The sequence below is a fragment of the Myzus persicae genome, unplaced genomic scaffold (genome assembly GCF_001856785.1).
Source record: "Myzus persicae strain clone G006 unplaced genomic scaffold, MPER_G0061.0, whole genome shotgun sequence".
NCBI classification, from domain to species: domain Eukaryota; kingdom Metazoa; phylum Arthropoda; class Insecta; order Hemiptera; family Aphididae; genus Myzus; species Myzus persicae.
The window spans coordinates 1,039,407-1,053,247 of NW_019101135.1; the positions used below are offsets into that span (position 1 = coordinate 1,039,407).

Here is a 13,841-nt window from a genome sequence, read left to right on the forward strand (position 1 = left end):
GGTCAAACAGAAACTCAACGCGTTTGTAAGTGCACGTTCGAGTGGATTATGTAGAAAAAAGCGCTCGTGCACGGAGACGTATAGGTATTAAAATGCATTTTATGAATTATGATTGATAAACTGCAATAACGGCCTACACGGGGGATACTATAATATTATTAAAGTGCGAGTGCAGCAATCAGGTACACATTATTATACGCAGTTGCAGGAGACTTTAATGCCCTCGTTTTTATTCGATCTCGTTCGTTTATTTAATATATTATTGCTCCGTGTGGCATAACTTTTCATATATGTAAACAATAATGTTTTAATTAAAAAAAAATTCAAACATAATGGTTACAGACATATTTCCTATAGTATTTTATGAAAGCGTTTAACAATTTTATTTACAATTTTATGTTTATATTATGAAGTCGCGCGCCTTTTCGAAAACTGTAATTATTTGTTTACACATGTATATAAATAACGACTAATTAAAACAGGAAAGCAGGAAAATATTCACATTCCTGACGACATATTTTTACGTTATACAATATATATATATATATATATAAACGCACATGTTATATGCATATGTAAAGAGAATTCAATATATTATACAATACAGGTATAATATTATGTATATATACTATATAGTAATCTACAGATACATATTATATTATACTTAGCATATGTATAGGTATGCTCATGTGTATAACAATTACCGTATCTCCGTAAAAATTAATTTTTCATTTATATTATGTCCCACTCGTCGTGTAAAAAGATATACAGCAATCGTTGGTTATTTTCCATAGGTAAATTACTTTTAATATTATATCTAACAATTAATGTTTTTCCCCGACGTGTATATTATTATCACGCAGCGGGTAAATAAATAAAATACGCAATCATATAAATTCGAGACACGTAGTATAATACTGACCGGCACGGCTCCCAACCGTGTTCAGCAACATTCAGAATTTTTTACTCCGTTGATAATTATAATAACCACGTCATATAATCTATGTATACACATTTTTTGATGGATTTTTTTTTGTCTTCGACAGTTATAATACCGACCATAATACCAATACAGATGATGAGTAAACTCGTATACCTATGCTAAATGTTAGCACTTTTTATCGGGGGAGTATTTAAAAAATGTTTAATGGAGTAAAGTGTTGACTAATATTTATCGTTTGGTACAATAACACAAATAAATGTGGGAAATATTAAGGCCGGGGGATCGGGGAACAGAATGAACACTTTTATAAGATATTCCAAAGACACAGGCGTTCATCACCCGTTTACGATTTGCGAGTATACCATTAAGATATCAGACAATATTATTGCATATGAATATGGATATAGGACATGATGCATTGTACTCAAGACGTGTGGTCGAAGAGCATATAGACTAGCTAGTTACCAAAGTGGTTAAGACATGCAATTAAGATTGTGGTTTACCTTTATAATACTGATGCACGATGGTATAACCTCATCACCACTAATAATATAATAAATAATATTAAATAATAACAGTAACAAGATTTATATAAGTTGTATAACTTTAAAACACAATATGACAAGTTAAGTTTACGATTTATCTATAATTTAATATTTACATAGTTGAAGTAAATTGAAATTGAATTCAAAATTTGGCAGACTGCGGATTCATATAATGTTTACTATATCACGCATAAACCGCATTATATATAAATAACCTTGTGATAACTATATTAGACTCTTTGATCACAGTAGGTACCTATGCCGTATTTCAGTATTTATTAGGTATAATAATGTCCTATCAATGTACGTATATATTATCTACGTATGTGTTTTATTATTTAGTATATGCACAAGACTGTGGCATATATTATACATGGTATATGGTTGGGGAGGTTTTCACATAATATTATACGCATCATGTGCACGCCATCATGACTGTTGTTAATATATTGGTATATCATTAAAATCGCGTGCAAAAAAATATTTTTATTAGACTTGAGTTTTTTTAAGGCGAACGTTTATAATATATACATGATAATTAATAGCGTTCTTGTGGTCGGTAATCTAAATATTTATACAAAACATAATATAATGTACAAGCGCGGCGCGGTGTCCGTCGTCCCACTCGGTTCCGGTCGGCGAGGAAAAAAAAACACCTAAATAAAATACCGCAGTAACATAATACATATTTTATTTTATTTCACTCTCGGTTGGCGGCTGGTATGGGAGGAAAATTTTTTTACGCTTTCGGCGCGTTTGATGTGCGTTTTTTTTCTGCACGCGCTCGCGACTTCGATCGTGTGAGTGCATAGCTGCAGTATTATAACGCACGGCGTCAACGAAAACACACACACCCACAGCGCGTTATGTATGATGTCCGTGCGGTATAGTAATAGCAATGCTAATAATAATATTATAATATACGCGTGCGAGATAATGTTGTAACTGCAAAACTGTAAATATTATATTATCTGAAAATATGTATAAAGAAAAAAAAACCGCCAAGCGTCTTTTATTCCCGCGGCTAATTCTCGCGGACACGGCCATAAAAACTCGCATTACTGTCGCACTACCGCCAATTCCGTGGAATTTATTTACCGCATCGAACACCATACCATCTGTCGGCTCGCCGTCGCCGCCGCTGTCGTCGGCCCGCCGCCGCTCGTGCAGCCGCAGCGGAGCGACGCGTGTAGGCCGCGTACGAAATTTCGTTTAAGCTTACATTACATTATATAGATATAGTTATAATATATTATATCATAATAATTATCCGAAAAAGGTCTGAAACACTTAGTCTTAATAGAGACGTATGTAGGATGTTGATTTAATATTGCGGTAACGATCCGGTGTGTCCTTTAAAAAAAAAAAAAATTATTCCAAACGTATTTTGTAATGTTCATATAGTAATATGTATGTTATATTGTGTATAATATAAAATAACAGTAATAAAAGTAATGCGTGCGCGCGTGTAAAAAAATTAACTACTAAACGGCGACTAAATGAATAAAATATACTCTGCCCGCCCACACATCTGGTCTTTTGAAAATCACCTGCCAGCTGGTAGGTAGGAAAATGCTTAATATACTTGTGGCATGCGAGTACCAATATTATGTTGTAATACGATTATGCGATGGTGCCTATGAAATTCGTATGTGAAAAAGTAATCACCTGCATGTACATTGTAATAATTGCATAATTGCATTATCTCTGGTTGTCGGTTGATTGTAAACAAAATCAATATATAATAATATGATACATTGTCGTGCGTGTACACACTTGGAATTTTTTGATTTATCATACTATAATGTTTGTAATGTTTATAATAACACGATAAATATGCATAGTATATGTTGTGTGCATGACATCGATCTACGGCGTACATTTCCAAGTCCGAAGTCATGAGTTTATAATTTTTCTGAATAATAACTAAATTAGACGTTATATATATTATATAAAGTACGCATATCCGTCGTTAAATAAAAGTGCAGTGGAAATATCAATATTTTAGTTAGTATTTTGTAGGTAAATGGACCTTGATTCTTGATTTTTCGTATTCTCGCTTGATATAGCGAGTCCCTGTTGATAGTAATCCCTGTACCGTACCAACTTTTAATTTAGTAACAAACGTAGTATGGGTACTGTGAGAATATATTTTTTTTTTTTCAATAATGATTATTTTAGTAACGTTTTGTAAATTAAACAACAAGCGATTTTTTTTAACAAGTGACGGGTATCATTGTGTATAGTATTGCAAAAAAAAAAAAACGAAGCTCTTAATGTAGGTGACTTACACCGGTATACCTGCCTGTACATTATTATTATGTTATATTATATTATATTATACTTACTAAACAAAAATATTTGGCAGCGCATCCGCTACGATGGGAGAATGCATCATTTTTGGTTTTTTCTTTTACTCGTTAATACAATAACTCTCGTTAACCGCGCGGGGCAACTTTTGGAAAACGTCAAATTTTGCGATTGTGTTCTGAAGACAATCACGGTTAAACGAACTCGTTTTGTTTACGAGTACATAATATTCTCATGATAATAACAGCACTATAATAAACAGTCATCAAAACAACAGAACCGCCGGCGCACATGCGGCGTAATATTTAATTGTTATGAATAAGTATGGGTATCGTGAATAATATTTTTAGACTTTTAAATAGTCCACTATGTTTATAATATTCTGCCTGTAACAATATTATATATTGTCAAACTTTCATCATCATCCCCGGCCCCGGGACTACACCGGCCAATTTTCCGATACCATCACCCGGAACACTCGCGTTGCTACAATAATAATAATAATAATAATAATAATAATAACAATAATGATAATAATATTAATGTGTTGTACGCGTATATAATACAAGTAATATAATATACGTATATATGTATGCACTTCCACCACCGTATAGTTGCCGGATGGTCCAATTTTCCACTCGAGCGACCGCGTAAACGTTGTTGAATTATTGTCAACCGCCGTGTACGAATTAAAAAACTAAATAACACGACGACGGCAAAAAAAAAAAACGGATAAATAAAAACCGTATACGATCCGTAGTAATAATAATAAACTGTCGTGTGTGTAAAGTGCGTATCGCGATCGCGCTCACACACACACACACACACACACACACACACACACACACACACACACACACACACTTATACAAATAGGAACTCTGGTTGGGTAGCGCCGAAATAATGTACACATAAATGACGTCGACGACAGTAATAACGGCAGCAACAATGTGCTATGGGGTGGGAAGGGATGGATATTAGGCATTATACGCATTATTATACGCTGCATCGATGTTAAATGGCTACATTATATGCGCGTGCACAATGCACTATTATTATTGTTATTATTATTATTATTATTATTATGCGTTTTACGGTGCAACCGCGCGAGAGATGAGGACGCGCACTGCCGCCACTGCGCATGTCATCGTTATGGTTGTACCCCGCGTACCCATATACAATGATAAATATAATATGTATATATGTATATGTTATATCGCGGGCGTGAGCGTGTAAACGTAAAACGGGTAAAAAGTACTACTTGGTGCCGATGACGGGTCGTCGTCGTCGTGGTTTTTGAAATAGTTTTTCGAATATCATCAGCGCCCGGCTGTCGACGGTTATTTCGACTGTCGTTTTTATGTTTTTCACGGGACGTGACTCGGCTTCCGTCCTCGCCACTCGGCAGTCGAATACGACTGCGATCGTAGTATGTACGTCATTGCGATTGTTATTATTATTGCTGTTGTTGTTACGATGTTTTACCGCCGTGTTTAATACACGTACAATGATATGCCCGTCGCAGAGGTATATTATTATAATATGCCCGCGTGTAATCGATTGTATTATTTCGATATAATATGTGTCGGCGACGATTCGTATATCGTATTATGACAATACGCAGACGGTTATAAGGCGCACGGCAACCGGAGAGCATATTTTAGAGTCGCGACAAAGCACTCGGCGTCATCGCACATCCGTCTGAGATTCGAATACGCTTTTGAGGGCGTGCGTTTTTTATTCAGCGGCGCCCATTGCGCACGTTTTTTTTTTTTGTCGTCCGCACTGTATAGTGATGTAAGTAGAAAATAGCGGGAAACCGGGGAAAATTTCCGACCTCCGGAAATTGCCAAGAGAAACTTAAAAAAAAAATTGTATTGATTTTTTTTAATTACATTAATTTTGTTGTGATAAATTAGCAACACTACGAATGCTACAATTCATACTACACACACAATTCTCAAATATTACGTACTATCGTTGGGTACTTTTATTCTTATTATAATTACGATAACAAACAAATATTTAAATCTATAAAACGAGTATCTTCAATGCATTTTTAATGTTATGAATTAATAAAGGTAGGTACTTCGAAATGCAACGATCGTTTCTAATTTTTACACACCTTGAGAAAACTCTATTAAAAAATCAAATTTAATTTCAGAAATTACTCCTCAGAAATCCTGCCTTCTTCCATATATTCGAGATCCATACAATATTATAATATATAGTTTGGAATAAAATAAACGATAATTTATTACACATGATGATACGATCATATCTTATTTTCCACGATTTTTGTTTTTAGCGGGACGCGACTCGGCTTCAGCCTGCACTACTCGACAGTATACGATTACGTACGTCACTACACGGTTTATCGTATTATTATTTTGTTATATTATTACACCGTATCGTATTAGTGTTGCATGGAAAAATTATAATATTTTACTGTCGTGTGCTATAACGATATGCGTCCAGGTACAGGTACATTATGTTATGATCGCGTAATCGATTGTATTATTTCGATATATATTACGTCGGCGACGATTCGCTTACATACATTATCTTTATTTCCTATTATAATATTGTAATATAATAGACCGTATTGTAAGGCGCGCGCCAATCGGAGCGTATACTATTTGCGACGCGAAATCACGACAACGCGCCGGCGTCATCGTATCCGTCATCAGTGCGATTCGAATACGCGTCTGCAGAGGGTGTGTGTTTTTTATTCAACGCCCACGCACGTTTTTTGTGTCATGCGCACTATGTTCCTGCTGAGTGATCCTTTTTTAGTTCATCGCGATCCGTGTGATATAGGTAATATTACCCGCGTAGGCTCGGATCTAATGTAAGAAGTTTGATTTTTTTTCCAACTTTTTTTTAACTCGAGAACTGTATAGTATGATATTTCATGATTGATGTGTAGCCGGGTATTATTAGTTTGGTATAAAATAAAGGGTTACCTTATTGGATATAATGTCTTCCTGTTTTCCACGATTATCGGGGTGTTTGTTCGTGATATAGAATGCAAATGGCAGCGTGTAAGTTGTCTAACCTTAAGTCGGATTTCGAGTGTGTTCCTACCTATATCATATTATATTGGACATTACGCGAACGTAATGAGACAGTATTATATAGTTATTTATTATTTGTACACGTGTCATTTTAATGCTACACGTATATTAGACATTTAGACGTATACTCGTCGACTCGTCTGTCGGAGCAGCTGGGTCAAGGACGTGCTCACCCCTTTGGGCCGTCTTGTGCGCGTTTACTGTACACTATACACAAACAAAAATGTCGAGTGGGCTTCGATCGCACTCGGTTCCGAATCCGAACACAATCGTTACATTGTTTGCGCGCCAACGACCGCTGTACATAATAATAATAATAATAATAATATGCATATAATAAACGACTGCGGCGGCGGACTCGGGACGTGGGCCGCCGCCGCGGCACGTCGCGAGACAATGGCGCGAGCCGAGAGAAAAAATTCGCGACCAAAGCGCACATTATCATAATATACAATATAAATGTATGTAGTGCACTCGCGGTACTACCCGGCGAAGCGTCCCACATCCGCATTATACATAATATAATAATGCTCTGTGTGTTAATTTTTTTTTTTTGTCTTTAGCTTTTCGAATACTTCATTGTCGTCCGCGATGGCCTACTCGAAATCGCGGGCAGTCAATCGAGACCAATTAAAACGAAAACGGTTACGAACGGATTACTTGCCTACGGAGTGTGGGCCGCGGTGAAACGGGCGTATAATTTGTCATTTTTCTCTCTTCCGTCTCGCGGCGAGCGATAAATAGGGACTGTGTGCTCCGGCAGCTTTAATACAGACGTACTAGTGTACTGCAGTGTACGTATTGTAGCTGGCCAAACACATCATTTCTGCAATCGATATTTTCATAACACAATATTTTTCCCATCCTAGATATACGTATCGAAAAACGTTGAATTTATTAATTATTAAAAAAAAAAATAAGATTCGGCAATAGCTATATCATTGTAGGTTTACAAATATCTGAAATTATAGTGATAACTGAAACTATTTCCGATTCAATAATTTCATCTCAGTCGACATTGTTATGGTTTTTGGTAGGGTTCCGTAAAATCGCTGCAAGCAAACCATGGATAAAATTCAATCAAACGGGCAATCATAATAATTTTAGTAATGTAGTTAGGTAAAAACAGCATATTATGTAAGTGTTTAAAATCTAGTATTATAACCTATAGGTGTCACAGTTTCAATTTTTCGTCCAGATATATTTCTACATAGCTCTTTTAGTTCATAGCAGGGATGGCCAAACTCTTATTGAATAACTATAATTATTAAGAAACATACTTGCATAAAGTGTATATAAACATACAATAAGTATTATAAACTACCTAATTAATAATTACTACGAATAATACGAAACCAAAATAAAAGATAAAAATTATACAGACAAAACTTATCAACAATTTGTTCACTACAACTCGTGCGCTCGTCCCTAAAAATTAATTCTAACATGATCGACTTAGAAATTGTCCGCCATCGACCGCTTGGCCGCCCATGGTTTATATAGTACACCTATAAATAATAAATTATTATTCGGAGTTGCGGAGTCTTATATTATACATATTATTTATACAGTATTCGCGGTATAGGATAACGTTTTTAACGGCGCGTCGTCGAGTAGATACCTATGCACATATATAAAAATAAAATAGGAGCGAGCAGTATATGTTATACACTTATACAGTTATATATCGTTTGACGCGGCTTTCTCGTCGCACCTCGTCGTCGGATAATCATATAGATACATACAAACAACCACATTTGATACACACACACGGACACACACACACACACACACACACACACACACACACATTGTAGATACCTACATGATTGATACGAATCTCGCGAATGGAATGTTGTGGCGTCGATCGATCCGTATATTATTGCAATACCCCCGGGGGAGATCACACATTTAGAATAATATGCACGTGCGATTTACGAGTATATGCTATGTACAGCACTGCCACGGAAACGTTTCGATATGAGTCATTAAAATATATGAATTGTCGTAGGCCAAAGCGCATTTAGACACCCTCTGCCCCTCCAAATATTTCAGAAAGTAATGTAAATCTGTTTGTCCTAAATAAATGAACCGCTGTTGACATTGAGAAAAAGTAGTAAACACTTTATCAAATAAATATAATTTTTTATTCATACATGAAGATTGCAGTACACAAAATACCAATGACTCACACCTTGGCCATTTACAATAATTTTTCCATTCTAAATGTTGACAACTATATCTTGAAGTGTAATGAAAATAGATTATAGCGAGAATGCAACAATATATCAAAACAATTTTCAGAAACTTCAAGATGAACAAAATGCCTAATTTTTTAAGTTTCTATAACTCAACATTTGTTTTCATTTTGAATTATAACATAATATTATACATTGCATCGCTTGTATGAAGTTATAATAATACTTGTGTTCCCTAAAACAATAATATAATAGCGCTGCCCGTGTATAATAATAACGCGACGACAACAACTGCAATAATACCCATCACGCCCCCCCCCCCCCAATACGTGTCATAAAATGTACATAATATCATAAATAATATCATACGACGATTTTGTGTGTTAAAATCATCTCGACGTACAAACGACGTGTATTAAATCGGCGTGGGACTTGTTTTTATTTTCCAGGCGAAAAACCGTACCGGTGCACGTGGTCGGCGTGCGAGTGGAGTTTCGCGCGGTCGGACGAGCTGACCAGACACTACCGGAAGCACACTGGCGACAAACCGTTCCGGTGCGAGGTGTGCGAGCGGTGTTTCGCCCGGTCCGATCATCTGGCGCTGCACAAGAAACGGCACCAGCCCAAGAACGCGGCGGCGGCGGCGGTGGTGGCGCAGCATCAGCAGCTGATGGACCATCCGTCGTCCAAAGGCGACCAACTGCAGCACAAGCAACAGCACCAGCACCAGCACCAGCACCAGCAGCAACAGCAATTGATGATGTTGAACGGCGGCGGCGGCGTCGGCGTCGGAATGGTGCCCGCGCCAAAGGCCGGCGGCGAGTACGCAGTCGACGGCCAGCAGCAGCAGCAGCAGCAGCAGCAGTCTCCGGTCTGCAGGCAAATGGTTCCGGCCTTGTGATGTGATCGTGTCGGCATACTAGTTGCGGTCATGACGATTTTTGAGATAAACAGATATAACAGTTGCGGTCACACCAATTTAGGTAATATCTTAGTTGCGGTCATACCTTATCATAGTTGTATATAATGCACACAGTGTATATATGTGGGAACACCACTACTTATCTGTAAAGTTTATAAATAAAATTTCCTTTCAATTTATACCTACAAAATTTTAAAATGTATAATTATTATTATTATTATACTATTATATATTATATTTTGACACAAGTTTACTATTATATACTATATTTTGACACAAGTTTAACCACGTAATATAAACATAAGTAGGTATCAACATTTTTAACCATAACTACACAAAAAATAATAGTGTAGACAGTCCTAAGTCTTTTATCTTTTCGATATAAATGGGAAGGAAAATGTTGATTAATACATTTTTCTAAATTCAATAAATAAACGAAATATTAATTTCATATTTAATCATCATATAAACTATATTTTATTATATTATTTAGTATACTTAGTTATTATTATTTGAATGACCGCAACTAGTATGTAACCTTTTTGATGGATGACCGCAACTAGTATGTAACCTTTTTGAGGGGTGACCGCAACTAGTATGTAATTTTTGATTATGACCGCAACTAGTACACACCGGTGATCGTGTCGGTCAACGGTCGCGCGCTCGTTACACGTAACAGCTGACGATAACAATAATAATGTGTGATATCCTCTTGTTTTTTATATATTATTATTATTGTATTGTATTTAATATTTATATTATTATTCGGTACGACGGGACGCGGCTGCGGTATAGTCGACGACGACGACGACGACGAGCCAGAGCGACCGGTAGGAAACGATCGCCGAGCGGAGTGGTGGAGAAGGGGGGTAGAGTTTTTGTGAGTTTTGTGAGTTTTGTTTTTCTCGCCGTATTTCTGCACACGGAAACAAGTGCCCGCTGCTGCAGTTGACCCGTAGGAATTCGGTCGTCGGCCGTCGCCGGGGCCGCACAATGACACCTTAACGAACGACTATTGTGCGCTAGAGAAAATAATAATAATAATAATAATATATCATACGACTATCGCGCATGCATATTATTATTATGAGTACACGCGTGTGCGCCATTCGAAAATGGTAGAAAAAAAACAAAAAGAACGGATAAGTGACGGACAAACGACCGCGACCTCGCCGCCATTTCGGGTCAAACCGCGTAAGTACCGTCGACGTGTGTAATATCATCGGTTCTCCTGTAAAGCAAACATTGGACAGCGGCAACAAATATTATTAATAATAATAATAATAATAACACGGTACCTGTATAGTAATAATAATAATAATAATATAATACTGCTGTTTGTAGTAGCCCACACGCGCGAACTCCGCGCACACTATTAATGAATAATAATAATAATACACATTATTATACAATAATGAAATCTATCGTTTCTCGCCTTTTTTCCGTCTCGTCCGTTATTATTATTTATTTATTTATTATTATTATTATTATTATTATCATTATTATTATTTTCGTTTTTTTAATCGTCTGCGGTCGTGTGATTAATGATCCGGTCGTGTCCCCCGGCTGCGTCGCGCGCACAATACTAGGCTGATTAACGGAATGATTGACCCGATTCCCCGCTGCAGATCCCCCGAGGGGTCCCGCACCTCCACTCTTGCCGACACTCGCCCTTCATTGTACTATTTTTTTTTTCGCGATTCTTAGCCTAAATTTCTAGACGACACCTATATTATGCTTGTATATATTATATATTTTATTAAGTGTCCTCCGCCCATATCGACAAAACTGACAACACTCACTGATAATATATTATTATAATAATATAATCGGTGTGTATATACATATATACGTTTAAAATATCACAGTACCTACCTAAGCGACACGTATATTATGTGTACAGTGTTCACAGTCGGTAATAATTCTCGAACAAGAAACATAAACGTTGCGTTGTGTTTTTTAAACTTAAAAGTCATAAAAATAAAATTCACTGTCCTTGAGTTTTGTCATATTAATAAATATTAAGCGTATATCGCGACCAATATGTTCCAATTTTTTTCCATCTTACCGGATTATACCGATGTAACCACTATCGTACGCCCGTGCGCCAGTGACCACCGCCGGTTTATCGATTATACCGGGAGTGTATTTTAAAAAAAAATGTATACTAGTAACGTTAATTTTAGATTTAAAATTTCAATATTATATAATTATAAAATATATTTGTAATAATTAGAATTACGAACTTAATGATAAGTGTACATAATATAGTCAATAGTGAAACACATTTCCTCGTACGTATATGAACAACAACAATTATTATTATTATTATTGTATAAGAATACCTAGTGGGATAAAAAATGTATAATATTTTTGTTATTTTGTTAAAGTTTTTGTAAACACGTCCTAATTAATTAGAGATGCATATATAAACAATGTTTACGTTTAATATTATTTATTTCAAACTCTCTTTCTTTTAAATATACATACATATAATATTATATATATATATATATATATACAATATATATAATATATTATATTATTGTCATTTTAGTTTAACGATATATAAATATATTATGTTTAACTAAATAATCCATTTATACCATACATCTCGGAAATCACTTAATTATAGTTATGTTGCACACGACTTTAATCATTTTATTCTTCTCAGCGCGTAAGAGAATAAACCAAAGATTGCTTCCGACCATTGTTGTATTTTTGGTTTTGCCACTAAAAAACTATACCACTATGTAAACCCGTTTTATCATTTCATTATCGTTTTATACAGAAAATATATAAAAGTATAATAATCCTAACCATTTTATCATATTATTAGCTTTCGAGCATAAAATCAAAATAATTTTTTTTTTTTTAAAGCGTGTAAATCGCTTGATCTCATTAAAACCAAAACCAGTGATATAAAAAAAGGATTTAAGCAAATTTTTTTATACGCATATCAATATCATAATTAACTACCTGTATAATATATTATTTTTTTGTCGCGTTTTAATGTTGATTTTTCACCACGCCCACAATTTGCTTTTAATCATTTAATGTACGTTATACATATTATTATAGGTATACTTTAATAGCTGTAATATTTAACATTTTGCCAGTGACATAGCGGATTACAAACATTAACGGCATTACGTTTAGAAATTGTACAAAATACGAATTTAAGTTGTCTAAATTATTTTGTTAGAATTAATTTTTTATGATCATTATTTGTTTTTTTTTTAATTTGTTAAGATACTGTCCGAGGGTCTTATCCACCCTCGATATACCTATTTAGCAAATATTATTAAAATCTATTTTGTTCTTATACTCGTTGTTTATTATTATTTAGCATTAAATTACTTACCTGCCTACCGATGACTTAATATCCTTCTTGTTTACAAACACCCTTATACACAAAAAAAGAAAATGACAGGCAAAATGAAATGTCGAACATGTGGTCGGAACATATAAACATTTACCGTTCCAAATTGCCCATATGTGCGCCATGGACCAGTGAAGTAAAACGGTTAAAATCGGCCTCGGTGATCTAAACGCAGCAATAATATTATAGTTACCCTTGTGTTATATTATGTGAAAATATATATTATACGACTTAACGGTAACGATTTCCAAATAAACGGTTTTCGTGCGACGACGGCAAAATATGGTGATTAACGGGGGTTAACATATTTTGTAAACAATTTACATACAACACACCCGCCGCGACTGTTTACAATAGGAGACATAAATCTTTGTGCATACGATTTAGCTTGTGTTCAGTGTGCTGTATATATTTATATAAAAAAAAAATAAATACCAGAAGTGTTATAGAACGACACAAAAACC

At 35.3% G+C, this 13,841-nt stretch overlaps 1 pseudogene; it reads left to right on the forward strand.

Annotated features, from left to right (window-relative positions):
- LOC111027820 overlaps nt 1-13,322 on the forward strand; it is a 96,915-nt pseudogene extending 83,593 nt beyond the window's left edge.
- Nucleotides 13,323-13,841: the final 519 nt, after the last annotated feature.